Raw genomic sequence first — 14,472 nt, forward strand, 5'->3', positions numbered from 1 at the left:
GTAGTCAGATCTCTGAGCAGTTTTTGGGTATGGTTACCATATCTATCGTCGTGTAAAGAAAATCGCATTGAGCTTGGTAACGTTTCATAAAAAGTGCATTACGCAGGATTCCCCATTTAACTTTTTGAACAAGTGTAGCTTGTAGACTAAAACACATGATAATATTGACAGTTAAACGCCAAATAGAAATAATTCACGCTTTTTAGTATGCCCTCTAAAGGTGTTATATACAAAAATGCAGTGTACGGCGACTGGGAGCATCTGCACACGCAAGACTGCGTGGGAAACGCACTGTTTACCTCTATGCATAGCAAGTAGTAGTATGCTAATCAGGCACTAAGAAAACAAGCTTTAGTGGCCGTAATTTGTAAGGACAAGTAGAAGAGAATGGAAGTCTACAGACACCATGCGCTGAATGTTTCATGGGAAGAACAAAGTGTATTAAAAAGAAAATGCACATACCTGGAGTTATTGTGGAAGCCACTTCTGGTTGTGGTCTGTACTGTGTGACACAAAAGCACACTGCGTGGGCAAATAGAGTGCAGGAATACGGCGGCAGGAGGCGGGAAGGACTTTAAGATCGATTCTTGCTATTTCTGCGTCTATGTCGGTGGAGGTTGTTCGGGAGAGAGTGTGGCAGAACTCAGTCCTGTGGCTGCAGCGTTGCCGCGCCAGGGATTAGATCCCACGGAGCAACCTAGCAACATATCACCTTTAAATTATCCATCTGGGGGTTGGTTATTGAGCATTTCGTGAAAGAAATGCAATTAAGAGCAGAAACCGTAGGAAAAATGCTTTGCGCGGAGAAGAGCTTAGAACGAAAGGTCCGCTCCATTCGACTCTCAGTTGGAAGGTTTCCGTTTTTTGTTTGCGGATCAGCGCCATCTTGTGGCCGAAGGCGTATATTATGATTATTGTATCTCGGTTGCTGTTCAAAATACTTTTTAGTAAAACGGCAGGTGTCAGTTGCACGAGTCTGTTACTTCCTAAAAAAGAACTACAAGCTCTGCTCCTGCTGACTTTATATTTATCAGTTGATCGTCAGTTTGTTTCCTTTAAGTTTATCTCATGAGATTGGCCTGTTTCGATACGAATCTTAGCCTGCGCTTGGTTTTTTGGCTATCGTCGTATTGACAAACACTTGCGTATTGATTTGTAATGGCCACACTGGAATTCTGAGTATGTCAGTGTCTAAGTTGATAGAGCTTTTTTCATTGCTAGTGTCCTTCAACTATGCGTGCACAGCATGCGAGATAACTCAGCTCTACGGAGTCGAGTTGTGCTCGGATTATGAACTGAATTCCGGGCAACTGCGAGTATGTCATATCCGGCAGGTACCAGGCCTGTGGAAGCCCTCAGGCATGCCTCAGACTGGAAGTCCCACCGAACACAACATACCAAGAGGCACCCGAGAGACAGCATGTTATTACCCTTCGTGTGTTTCTTCCAGGAATGCGGACATCTCTAATCAATAAGTCCATATACAAAAATAAGGCGCCTGGCCAGAAAGAACGAAGAGCAGTCGCCACAGTGCTCTTTCCCAGACATTTTGAGCCTAGAGCTTCTGAGCACATGTCCCACTGGGACGTGTACTCAGTGCTAGGCACGACCCTTAGGCCCATATTTATACTTTTTTTAGCCCCGCATTTGTCCCGCTATTTGACGCAAAAGCGGCGCAAACTTGCAAAATACAATTAAAAAGTCTAAATATGGGCCTTAGAGACTCTTCAGTCCGGTCAGGCTCAGAGCAGCTGTAGCAGAGGTGTGAGATATAGGTAGGCAGAAGGGAACCGAGAGTAGCCTATGCACGTCATACACCCACTAAGCGTATTAGCATGTAGTGGAGAGACGTGCACTAAATGGTGCATATTTATTCCAAGCGTGTTAATGTCATATTCACGCGAAATATTCAAACACGTTTCATATGCGTACGTGTAAAACAAGAGCACTCGCCTTTCAGTAATACGTCCACAAAGAACTGAAAAACACCCGGTAACAATGTTTCACGTGTAATGAGCACTGCCTTGAACAAACCCTTCGCCGTTGTCACACAAGAGTTCCAAATTGTGCTCAATTCTCCCCCTGCTTTCTCCCACTAGTTCAGCACACGAGTACCACAATCAGCAGCTGAAAGGTGATCCATTTGATATGATGCCAGGATGTCAATGACTATTCAGACCCATGCAACCACGTCATCCTCTAATTACCATCGGCAGACATTTCAAAGGGCACAATCACTTTTAAATGAGACCGACTTAACAAACAGCAGTCAAAAGGATGAAAATTGATTATTGCAATACGTTGGTGGTGGGTTTTTCTGAACAAAACAAAGTGACATAAATGTCTTACAGTATTCAGCACTAGAACTGTAGAGAATCTCCCTAAACAGACGCCTCGCAATTATTTCTTGCTATACACTTGCTAGTGGTAAGACCCATAATTTAATTTAAGTTCTTTAAACCTGTACATAAGGCCGGGTTTCATTTAGCCCTGGCCTTTCATAAAATCAGACTTCCCCTAATAATCCTGGCAGAACAGTAAGATCAGTGCTAAGGTGACGAACACAAGTACTACATTTGAACGGAATATATTGAGAGGATGAGGCTTCCAAGTACGTGCTAATGACTTGTTGAATAAGTTGCATAACCACATGAAATATCTGGAGCAACATATGGCCATTAGGAAGGTGCTATTTCATTTTTGTTCCTATAATGCTCTCCCTCCAGGTTCCAAAAACACAGTGCATTATGCCTAATGGCATATAAGGCTACATACATCAGGATTATGATTCTAGTTAGGTTCTTATTTCATTTGATCAAAGACCCACGTTCATTCATTTAAGAACACATGAGAGCACAATTGCCCATTCATAATATTGTCAGTGTGTTATAGACTTGTTATAGATTTGTCAAAAGGCAAAATGTCTTGGTGCATTTTTTGTGCAAGAGATTCTGCCAAGAGGTTTTGTTAGCAGACTTAGCATCAAGATACCATAGTTGGGCCATTCTTGCTGATGACAAGAAAAGGTGATAGTTTTGGTTAAGGTATAGAAGAAGATCAATGCTTTTTTGTTAGGAATGCTCTCATTCTGCAATCTAAGGTGAAAAACTATTGGTTGTTCTTGTATACAGTTTACACATTTCCAATGTTGCCAGGGCTGCCTTTAGCCTTTAGGGCTCTCAATGAGTGCATTGTATTTTTTTAAGATAAAAGATTTGGGATCAGGTAGTACAGGTGTTAGCACGTCTGACCTTATTTGGGTTCTTATCTTAAATTCATCAGGGGATGCATCAGAGGTTCAATGGACCTTTTGACTGCGCTTAGAGTAAATCCCACCATAGCATTCCATTTCAATACAAATCATTAACAATATCAATCAACAGTATCAATAATCTTTGGAGTCAGTAAACTCACGCACCATGGATGCCATGAATACCCACACCTTTCTTGTAAAATTTCGAAAGTTTATTTCCCTCTATAAAATAGTTCTAATATCCTGTAACGTAGTCACAAAATGAGATGGTATACATACAAAAACAACATTGGTTGACCAAATCTTCTAAAGAATCTCAATTTGACCAAAGCGTGAATTACTACGCACCCTAGAGTCACAGTACAAATAAATAACAAGAGCAACTACGAAATAGAAATAGCATACATCAGATTCAGCAACTGAGTAAGATCAATTATATATGAATAGAAACCTACTAGCATGTAGGGTCATCCCTCACTAACCTTCTGATTAGAATAGCATATTTGGACTTCATGCAAAACAAATTAGTCAACATAAATTTGGAAAAACATCTAGCTATGGCTCTATCAAAATAGTGGTCGGTACCTAGGAATAAAAGACAAATTATCAAAACAATAACATTTGCTGATACCTCTCCTCAGTGTGGATCAGCAAGCAGCAACTGTCTTAATCACTTTGACATCTGTTCAGTCAGCATCAGCGTCAGACCATGAAAGGGAATGGTTCAGAACAGGGGACTCTAGGCTATCTGAACCATTTGTAAAGCATAGTCTAAAGATCAGGATTCAGCATCAGAAGTTTAAGCAATAAAGTTAAAGATAGAATTCTCTAAGTAAGAGAATTAAGTAAGACTGCAAAAATGGGAAATTCTCAGCAAAACGATTTAGGAAATATGCGCCTCTCCCTCTCTGTGCAGTCGGGCTAAGTTAAAATCATCTAAGACATTTCCCACATTGCCTTTGGTCAAAGAATCTTACATTTACATTTAGTCCAATGAAGGTAGACCTTCAAAACTAAGAAATAACTAAACTGTCTTTCACATATCGTTGATTGGCTCCTCTCCTCCTGTTCCAATCGTAGGACTTGTCAGGTAACAATTTTATATCTCTCCGTCCTTCAGTCAGTGCATCCATTGTTAGCTCCTGTGAACATTGCTTTCTCACACACTAAACTTTATATTGTATCAGTAACAATTACGTGATTTTCTAACAAGCAGTTCTCATGGGAAAGGAAAACATTTGCTAACGTTTGGTCAGCTCAGTGAAAAAGAACAATTCACATATTAATTTCTTCAAGCAAACACTCACAGCATTATCTTAACCGTACAGTTTAACATGAGGCTGTGCAACTAGGCCCAAAACCTCGCTAACTTAAGGCCTACAATTAATAAATCAAATACACAAAACATAATCATTAATGTAACATACTACTACCTAAATCTAAACATGAGCACATCAATTAATTTTAATAAGCAATTAATAAGAACACTTCGTGATTACTGGCAGTCACTTAAGTAGGCACATTTTCCAAGTTGTGCATTATTTTTCTATATTAAGTCAAATTGTATGCAGATTCAAAGTTCAGAAAATATAAATATTTATTAGTAAAATGTCAGCGTTCACAATCCCTCGTCTGATGACTAATTATGTCATCACACTTATATCTTCCAGCTCCTCAAAAATTTGTCCTCCCTTCATCTTCTCTCTCTTTTTTCGAATTTTCCTTGAATACTTTTTCCATTTTAATTTCTTCCCTCCTCTGATAATTTTTCATTTTCTTTAATTTAATCATGTGATACTATTTACATATCCATCATGCTCCAGTGATGTAAATCCCAATAATCAATATCACTTGCATTATTTTAAATATTATCCCCTTTACTAGATTGCCAAGACAACTTCCCACAGAAGCAAATCCTTTGCCAACATTTTCCCAAACTCCTGGTTCTTTCAGCTCTTTCAAATCAGGACTATCAATAGTCTGATTGTTAATTAGGCTTCTAATACTTTACTATTATCAGGAATATATGAGCAACAATGTATCAAAGTCAGCATTTTGCAAACCCTATTATCTTTTGTTAAAAGAATGTCTAACGCAAGGCGGTTCCGAAGAGTCATAGATCTTACCACAGCAATTTCTGTATCCATTAGGATCATGGCTCCTGAATAACTTGTCAGCATTTTATCCACAATAGTAGACAACATTTGAATTTTCAAACAATTCAAATAACTCCTACTCAAGGAATTATTGCTCCAAATATGTCTCCAACTATGCCAGAATATGATTCTCGCTTTTGTCTAACAAGATGTACTTCAGTCATTTTAGGTAATTTACTGAAGTTCTCTATTTGAAATATCTTTGGGGAAACTATCCCCAAGTAACATGTGCCATACCATCTGCTTGGATGATGGTAATACGCATTTGGTCCACAGATATAATAAAATACTGGAATTGCCGGATCCTGTCCATTCAACATGAACGTCCATTTACTCTGAAACAAAAACACCAGTCTGCATTCACTCGTTCCCACAAACAAAGTATCAGTTCTAAATTTAGGACTATGGGCCAGATGTATCATCACAGGCCTTTGCGATTCGGAAATTGCGATTTTAAAAAAATCGCTATTTCCTACTCGCAAAGTGCCATGTATCACATTTGCGATTCGGTAATAGCGATTTCTTAAAAATCGCAAATGCTATTACCGAATCACAAATTGCGATACCGGCCCCATTCGCAGCTATGGGCCTCTTGGCCCATAGCTGCAAATTTTTAGCATTTCCAAAATTGAGATTTCTGAACCAGAAATCGCAATTTTGGAAATGCAAAAGCCCAGGGTGCTGGGGGCCTAAGGCCCCCTCTGCTGCACCCCAAAAATGTTTTGGGGGACATGTAAGGTGCACACATGCCAAAAGGGCATGTGTGCTTTACATGTTCAATTTAAAAATGCAGTTTAACTGCATTTTTTAATTTTGCACCAGGTTACCACCTGGTTTCATATCATGGTATTTTGCATGTGCAAAATGCCATTCTGTGAAAAATCGCAATTTGCGATTTTTTGCAGCATCGCCCTGCGATGTGGATTTTGCGAATCGCAAATTGTGATTCGCAAAACCAGGTCGCAACGCAAGAAATCGCTATTTTAGCGATTTCTGCTTTGTGGTCTGCGAATGCCTTTCATGCATTGCAGATAACTTTTTTGCACTCGCAAACGGCCGAATTTTGCGATTCGCACCGTTTGCGAGTGGAATTTTTTTTCAGACATCTGGCCCTCTATACCCAAAGCTTTCCTACGTGTTGCACAACTAAACATAACCTCCCTTGTGTCTTTATCTTGCTGAATGCATGATCATTTCTAAATGTCCTTTTCTCCAAGCCCTTTTCTAATTTCTCTTTTAATGCTTTTCTCCTGTCATCTGTCTGATCTAAGAAGCTCTTTTCCATAGGTGTAAGTAAGCATGCCAGGTTATTTCTATGTGCGTAAGTTGTGCCAAATGTCAATGCAGGTTCTAAGAATCCTCTCTCTCATTCTATGGTGTTTTCCTTAGCTACTCTACTCAGATACCTAATTTTAGGGACAAACAAAAACTTAACATCATATTTGGAATAGAAATACTGAATGTATTCCTGGTTATAGAATCTTGTTAGTAACAGATAACAACTTATTCCGTTAGTAAGGGGCAAACTATGATAAGTAACTCCTTCCTCGACCGATGAAGAAATCTGCATACAGACATAACAATCTGTTGCACCCATCATTTCAACATACTCAATAAGCAATAGAAAACGTTAGAAGAAAGTTCTTCTTGTGTGCCATCTACGTGCAGATATTTCTCATCTAACCTAAACTTCTCTACTTCTGTGAGTGTAGTAGTTGTTTCTGTAGCTAAGGTATGGTTGGCCACACTCTTGTCAAGAACAGTCATACTCACAATCAATACCAGGCACAATATCATGCACACAGTCGCCAAACCAATACTCATATATTTACTGCACCTATTCTTCCTACCCTGTTGGCTAAGGTTACTCATGATCTGTAAAGAATCAGAAAGTAGAAGAGAAAAATTATAACTATTAAAACTATGCAGAAAAAATAAAAAATAAATCTTCAGTCTTCTTTAGAAATCATTTACAGGTAATTTGTCAAAATCGGTTTAGCAGCTTGTCAAAATCAGGTTATCAAAAACTGTTTCCGGTTGCTTTCAATAGTCTCTTTCTAGCACCTTTCTCAGTTTGCAGTTCTCAACAGTTCAGTTCATTGATTTCCTTCAGGTGCCAAAATATTGACCTGGAATGTCTCAATCAAAACAAAAAGACAAAAATGCACTCTGCCATTCACTTGTCGTTGCATATGCCCATTTAGGTCCAGCGTACCTTCAACTTGCAGTTCTCTTTCTTTTCAATCTTCGATCTCCATTTAATTCTCCATCACTCAAACCTTATTTCCTTGTTGTGTCTACTTCTTCTTCAATTGTTGTCTCTGAAGTTGCTTCTTTTCTCTTTGCTTGTGACTTCGGCCACTTATCTCCCTTCAGTGGACCTTTCGTTAATTCTCTTTTCAGTGTCAGACTTGTAATTTCTCTTTGTTCTGCAGGATTTTCTCTTGATAGACATGCAGGTGGTTCAGGAGGAGTCAGACCACATTGGCTTTGATCTGCCTCGACTCCTTCCCCCTCAGGATCTATTGTTTGCTCTGTTTGTCTCTAAAGACCATCTGCTTCAGGGAAGAGCCCTCCTGCGACTAGACTCTCCTGCTACCTCAATTGAGGTTGGTTCACTATGACTCTCCTGTAGATCTACTCCTTCGTCTCTCACAGGAGTGTTTGTACCAGATGATGTTTGCTCAGATACAGTCTCTAATTCTCCTTCTCCCCTCTTCAATTCTAGAGTTGGTCTGGACTTTGTTGGTACTCTCAACAATTCCTCTTCATTGTCCAACGTACATGGCACTTTCCTCGTATGGCTTCGGAACTCCAGCGCACTTCACAGCTGTAGTAGTGACCAGCACTACTTGGTAAGAACCCTTCCACTGAGGCTTCAAACATGTCTTCCTCACGTGCTTCCTGATCACAGCCCAATCACCTGCTCTCAGGTTGTGTCTTTGATCTTGAGACTGTCGCATAGGCTCTCATTATCCTAATGAGACTACTGGATTTGGGCGGCAGAATCACTTGCACTGTGGGGGACTGAGTCTGAACCCACTACAGGTGACACCTGTCGGCCTAATTCAGGTTTTGCTCCAGTAACTAGAAGTACCTCATCTCCACCCAAGAGCAACGATGATTGGGCAGCCGAGCGCATGACACAATTGATTCCTCAGGGAAATCGTGGTCACTCAGATCATATCCGTTTCTCTCAGTTACATTAGTCTCACATATACAAGGACAATCAGAGGCAGAATCAAATTCAATAAGCTTTTATTGAAGCAACTGCATCTTGGATAATAAAGCATGTACTGCAATAATTAGGATGATGAAGCATGACAGGATTTAAAAAAGCCTAAAAATAACGCTGCCATATTGTCACTAGAATCATTAAAATAATTCCTAGCTAGTCTATGTTACAGCACAGCATGTTAAGCTCTAGTTCTCCCCTCCAGGTTTCCCTGGGAAGACATAATCCCTCATACCTGAGCAAGAGGCCTGCAGTCTACATAAGCAGCTGTAGTGAAGCGTTCAGCAATCAGCTTACAGTCGTGGTCATCTGGCTGGAATCTCCCTCTAAGGTACATAGGTCAAAGTAGTGTTTTTATAATAACACAGCTGATGTTCCAAGAAAGGATCCCTACGTAAGAGTGTGTATATTTCTATGAACACTAGAAACAAAGTGTTAGCACGTTTGGCGGCAACCTATCTTACTTCAGCCTTGAGAAAAGCACAGAGTGAAAGAAATGTCTTGTTTAAGAACGCAGTGCTGACTTAGGCAAAGAACAGCTAGATAGAGAGAAATAAAACAGGACCGCAAATGTGGCTATTGTTAAAATAATAAACAAAGCTGAATAAAATATATCTAGGTTGAAGTGCACAGCGGCAGGCCTAGTTCGCTAAAATAATGTGTATGAAGCTATAACTAAAATGGCTACACAACAAGATGGTTGCAGTGTGGTAGCTTCCACCTGATGAGAGAAAGAGTGAACCACATCAGCCAGACCTTTGCAGTAGTCAAACACCATATCATCTGTTATGTTCACAAGGGCATTTGCAGGAACTGCTGGAAGGCTTATTGCTCTGCCCAAGAGGATCTCATGCAGAGACAGTCCTGTCTTCCTGTCCGGTGTGTTCCTCATTGTCATCAGAACTAACAGCAGTGCGTTGGGCCAGTTCAGATTCATGGACTCACACATTTTCGCCATTCTTGATTTCAAAGTACCATTAATTTGTTCCACAAGTCCTGATTCTTCAGGGCAGTAGCTACAATGCAACTTGTGCTCAATGTTTAAAGCTGAACATAGTAATTGAATTACTTCATTGTTGAAGTGACTTCCTCTATCTGATTCTAAAGAGACCAGAAACCCAAAACGTGGCATCAATTCCCTAAGTAGTACCTTCGTTACTGTAAGGCTGTCATTTCTTTGTGTGGGGGTAAGCTTCAATCTAATGGCTAAAGATGCAAACAATCACCAACACATATCACAATCCTCCACATACAGGCATCTCAAAGAACTCCATCTGCATTCTGCTGAATTGACCTCCTGCTCTTCTAATGTGGCTCAAAATTACCACTGTCGCTTTACCCACGTTCATTTGCTGACATATGACGCAGTGATGGCAAACTACTTCAGCAACCTGTTTAAACCTTGCATTGAACCAATACTATTTGAACATTCGTATCATAGCATCCCTCCCAACATGTGCTTGACCATGATAATATCTAGCCATTTGAGTCAGCACACTATTAGGCAAGACTACCCTTCCTTCCTCTGAAACCCACACATCATCTTCACGTTCAACACATTTCGATTTAACCCAAGTCTTTTTCTCATCACTTCAACATTATCCTGCAATGTTTTCAATTCTTCTAAGGTATCTATAACATGTAATGCATAACTTGGGCACATCTCGTCTTCATCCGATAACAATTCCCATTTATTATTGAACGATATTCAGTTCAATGCTCAAAACCTTGAGACTTGATCCGCACATCCATTTACCATTGACAAAAAAAAACGTGTTAATTTAGGTGTGCACTGCATTTCACTACGGAAATCTTCTCAGGCAATTGAATAGCTTGTAGGAATTCATGAATCCTTTCACCATTTCTGACTGGTGAACCAGAAGAGGTCAAGAAAACCCTTTGTGACTATAACTGGCCAAAAATCATGGACTATTCCAAATCCATATTGGCTGTCCATAAAGATGGTAATTTTAAGTTGTGCAGAAACATGGCATGCTCTAGTAAGGGATACCAGTTCTGCCACTTGTGCAGAGTATACGCCTCAAAGCCAAGACGTTTCAAGTATACCAGAAATTGTGCACACGGCATATCCTGCTCTCTGTATTCCCATGTTGTCTCTTAAACAGGAACCATCAACAAAAATGATTTGGTCATTTTCCTCCAACTGGGTATCTCTATAAGATCAGGTCTCAGTTTTGTGCACAGATCAGTTATCTTGAGACAATCATGTTTGACTTCTTCCAATTTGTCAATTTCGACATTATCTTTTGAGAGTAAGGTTGTTGGGTTAAGCACTGTACACCTTTTCAGTGACACAATTGGGGACCCCGGGATGATTGTTTCATAGCGAGTCAACCTGGTACCTGTAAGGTATTGCATTTTGGTTAGTGGAAGTAAAACGTTAATAGAGTGAGGGATCATGACCGTTAAAGGATGTTCCACAACAATGCTCTCACTCTGAGTGAGGCTCAATTCAACTGCAGCTACTAAGCGCAGACAGCCTGGTAAAGCTGCTGCAACTAGGTCCAAAGTAGCTGAGAAATATGCTACCGGGTGGCTTACACCACCATTGACTTGTGTCAAGACAGACAAAGAACATGTATCACGCTCATGACAAAACAACATTAAGGGTTTTGTATAGTCAGGCATTCCCAAAGCCGGGGCTTTGCACAGACTTTCTCTCAACTCCAAAAATGCTTTCATACAGGCTCGATCTAACACTAAGGGATTAGTAACTTCTTTGGGAGTCAGCTTCTGTAATGGCTTTGAAATGACTGAAAAGTTGGGAATCCACATGCAACAATAGCTTACCATTCCCAAAAATAATCCTGACATCTCTCTGTGTGGCTGGGAGATTCATTTGCAATATGGCTGTGACCCTTTCTCTGGATATTTTCCTAGTTCCTTTCTCAATTATGTGACGCAAATATTTAACTTCTTTCTGACAGTACTGTAACTTCACTGGGGACACTTTATGACCATTCTTCCCTAAATGATTCAGTAAGGCAATAATATCATACTTGTATGCTTCTCTCGTCTTTGATGTGACTAACAAATCATCAATGTTGCACCATTGTTGACTGGAAAGGCATTTACAATGACTCTTCAAGATCTGGTTGAAAATAGAAGGTGACTCTGAAAACCCTTGAGGAATTCTACACCAACAGTAGACTCGATCCACAGATTTGAAACAGAAGAGAAATTGACTATCCTCATGAAGGGGCACTGAAAAGAATGCTTGTGACAGGTCTATTATGGTGAACCATTCAGCATCGCATGGGATCTGAAAATAAATCACTGCTAGATTTGGCACTACGGGACAACATTTAATTATAATATCATTTACTTTCCTCAAATCCTGAACAATTCGGAATTTTCCATGGACTGCTCAACACTTCTGTCAAAACCCCTTGGTTTACAAACTCTGCAATTATTGGGGCAATCCCTTCAATGGTATCCTGTGTCATGTGATACTGAGGAATCTGGGGAAAAATCGCATTTGGCTTGACTGGAACTTTAAGTGGCTCAACCCCTTTCAGTAGACCAATGTCTTATCATGTAAGATCCTACACTTTCATTTTAACTGTTCCCTGTAAATCAGAGGAAAGCTCTCTCACTGTGAAAACAGTAAAGAAACTAATCAAAGGGTGCTCCTCATTTACTGTCTCACAATCTGTTTCCGAGGTCGAGTCATCTTCATCATCACTGTTTGTCTGAATGTATTCCATCATTTGAGAAAGTAATTGAGCATCTCGTTTTACACAAGTCCCTTCCTAGTAAGGATACTGGACTCAAGTCACAAACTACAAATTTGTGTAATCCTTTAAAGTTGATAATTTTAACCTGAACTGGTTCTGTAATTGGGTTGGTCAAATACCGATTCGCAAATCCTGCAATCTTGACCATTTTTCCTGGAAGGGGCAAGTTTAGAACTTCTGCAGTTCTTACTGTAGAGCGTGTAGCTCCTGCGTCAACCAAAAATGAAACTTTGTGACCCATTACCTTTCCCTTTACATATGCACCTTTCTGATCTACTACTAGGGAAGCTGCCAACACACATTCTTCTTCACCCGAACTCTCACTCACCCACTCATTGTATATTCCATTCTCACTGTGTAACGTGAATTGGTGCACTGTTATTACTCTGGTTAACCTTTTGACCTGTGACCTGCTGAGGAAGCATCACATGCTGCTGCTCCTTTGGGACTTGAGGTATTTGAATTTGCTGTCTAGGTACCATGTGAACTTGCAGTTGCATTGGCTGTGACTGGGGCATCTGCAAACGTGGCATTTGCACCTGTTGCACCTGTTGCATGGGCTGAAAACCTTGCATCTGATTCACATTGCTTTGAACATTTGGATTATGACCTTTCATTCTTGGTCCTCTCATACTGTGAAAAGAATTGATATTGCTTGTTTGCTGAACAACACCTTCTTGATCTAACATCACTCCTGCTTCCAATGTCCGAGCCCTCCACAAGCATGACATGGCAATAATCTCTTCATTCCTTGCACCTCATTCTGAACCACCACAGTATTCAAATCAAGACTATGGTTCACATGTCTGATTCCACCACGACCTCTACCTCTGGTTTGATTCTGGAACCCTACGTTTCCCTGCTGCTGTTGTTGCAGAAAAGTTCCCTGCATTCCTGTTTGTGCCGCTTTAATCTGCATCACCATTGCCTTTTCTTTGAATTTTCTCTGCTTCAAATCAATCTCATCAGTACAGTACTTTGCATACTGCAATACCTCAATTGGCTTTGCTTGCCAGCAAATCAAATCACTCTTAATCATTTGGCTAATTCCAGGTCTCAAACCTTCAACAAATCTGAACAGGAAATAAACCATGTTCTTCAGCTCAATTGTCTCTGTACCACTATAATATGTGAACGCCTGAAACAATCTCTCATAGTAGGCATGCACTGACTCTTTCGCTTCCTGGGCTGTCAATATTCTTTGGTGAAATTCTTGTTTTCAAAAATTCACCTTATAGTATATTTAATTATGTCAGGAGATGGTGTGCCTGTTGCTGGCTCTCTCTGAGGGTCTCTCAATGGCCAATCTACGCTCCTCTTGCATTCAACCCATAAGTCTGCATTAACTACTATCTCTAATAGGGTGTTCAAATCCTCCCACAGGCATTTTGCGAGTTTCACAAACCTGTCTGTCTGCTGGTACCATTCTACTGGCTTATCACCCAACCTGGGATAATCATTTGTAAATGCCAGAATGTCACTTCTGCTCCAAAGGACATGGACAAAATTCCCTCCTGGAATCTCTCTTATGGGTAGAATTTTCACTGTGTCCTCAGCCTGCTGTACATTTGCAGTAAGATTTACAGAATCACTTTGCTTTTTGCTCTCTTTTCTTCAGCCATCTGCCTTCCCATTTATATAATGCTCCCCATGTTCAAATGTTCTGTATTAATTCCCTGGGGTAAATTTTAATTCCTGGTATTCTCATGTTCGCAAAATCCTTTAAATCAAAATCTAATCTTTAACTCCTCTTCAAGTGCTTCGTTTTCTCAATATCTATGTCATATTTCTCTGCTAAGTCTGCTTATTTCTGATATCAGTAACCAGCTTGCATAAATAATACAACTCTTATTCCTTGAATGTGTCAATCCTGTCTAACCTCATGGTGTCCTCAATTAGGTCTATTGCCTCTAGCTTAAGCCTGGTCAAATTCAGGGCACTTCTTCCGTTAGGATCTCCTTGAGTACTACCCAACCTCTCCAACCATTCAGTTAACTGCTGAGCTGTCAAACCTTGTAACCTAAGATTGTTGTGACTCACACCTGGGACTTGCTGTAATGTTAGATTTGG

General features: G+C 40.2%; 1 protein-coding gene across 1 annotated transcript in view; it reads right to left on the bottom strand.

Moving 5' to 3' along the window:
• The window catches only part of NPY5R (neuropeptide Y receptor Y5), a 349,909-nt gene extending 349,082 nt beyond the window's left edge, over positions 1–827 (bottom strand). Inside the window, exon 1 of the mRNA XM_069243805.1 lies at positions 463–827. The gene's annotated coding sequence lies outside the window, so the exon portion shown is untranslated. The remainder of the gene's footprint in view (positions 1–462) is intronic.
• Positions 828–14,472: the final 13,645 nt, after the last annotated feature.

This window comes from Pleurodeles waltl, chromosome 1_2 (assembly GCF_031143425.1).
Source record: "Pleurodeles waltl isolate 20211129_DDA chromosome 1_2, aPleWal1.hap1.20221129, whole genome shotgun sequence".
NCBI classification, from domain to species: domain Eukaryota; kingdom Metazoa; phylum Chordata; class Amphibia; order Caudata; family Salamandridae; genus Pleurodeles; species Pleurodeles waltl.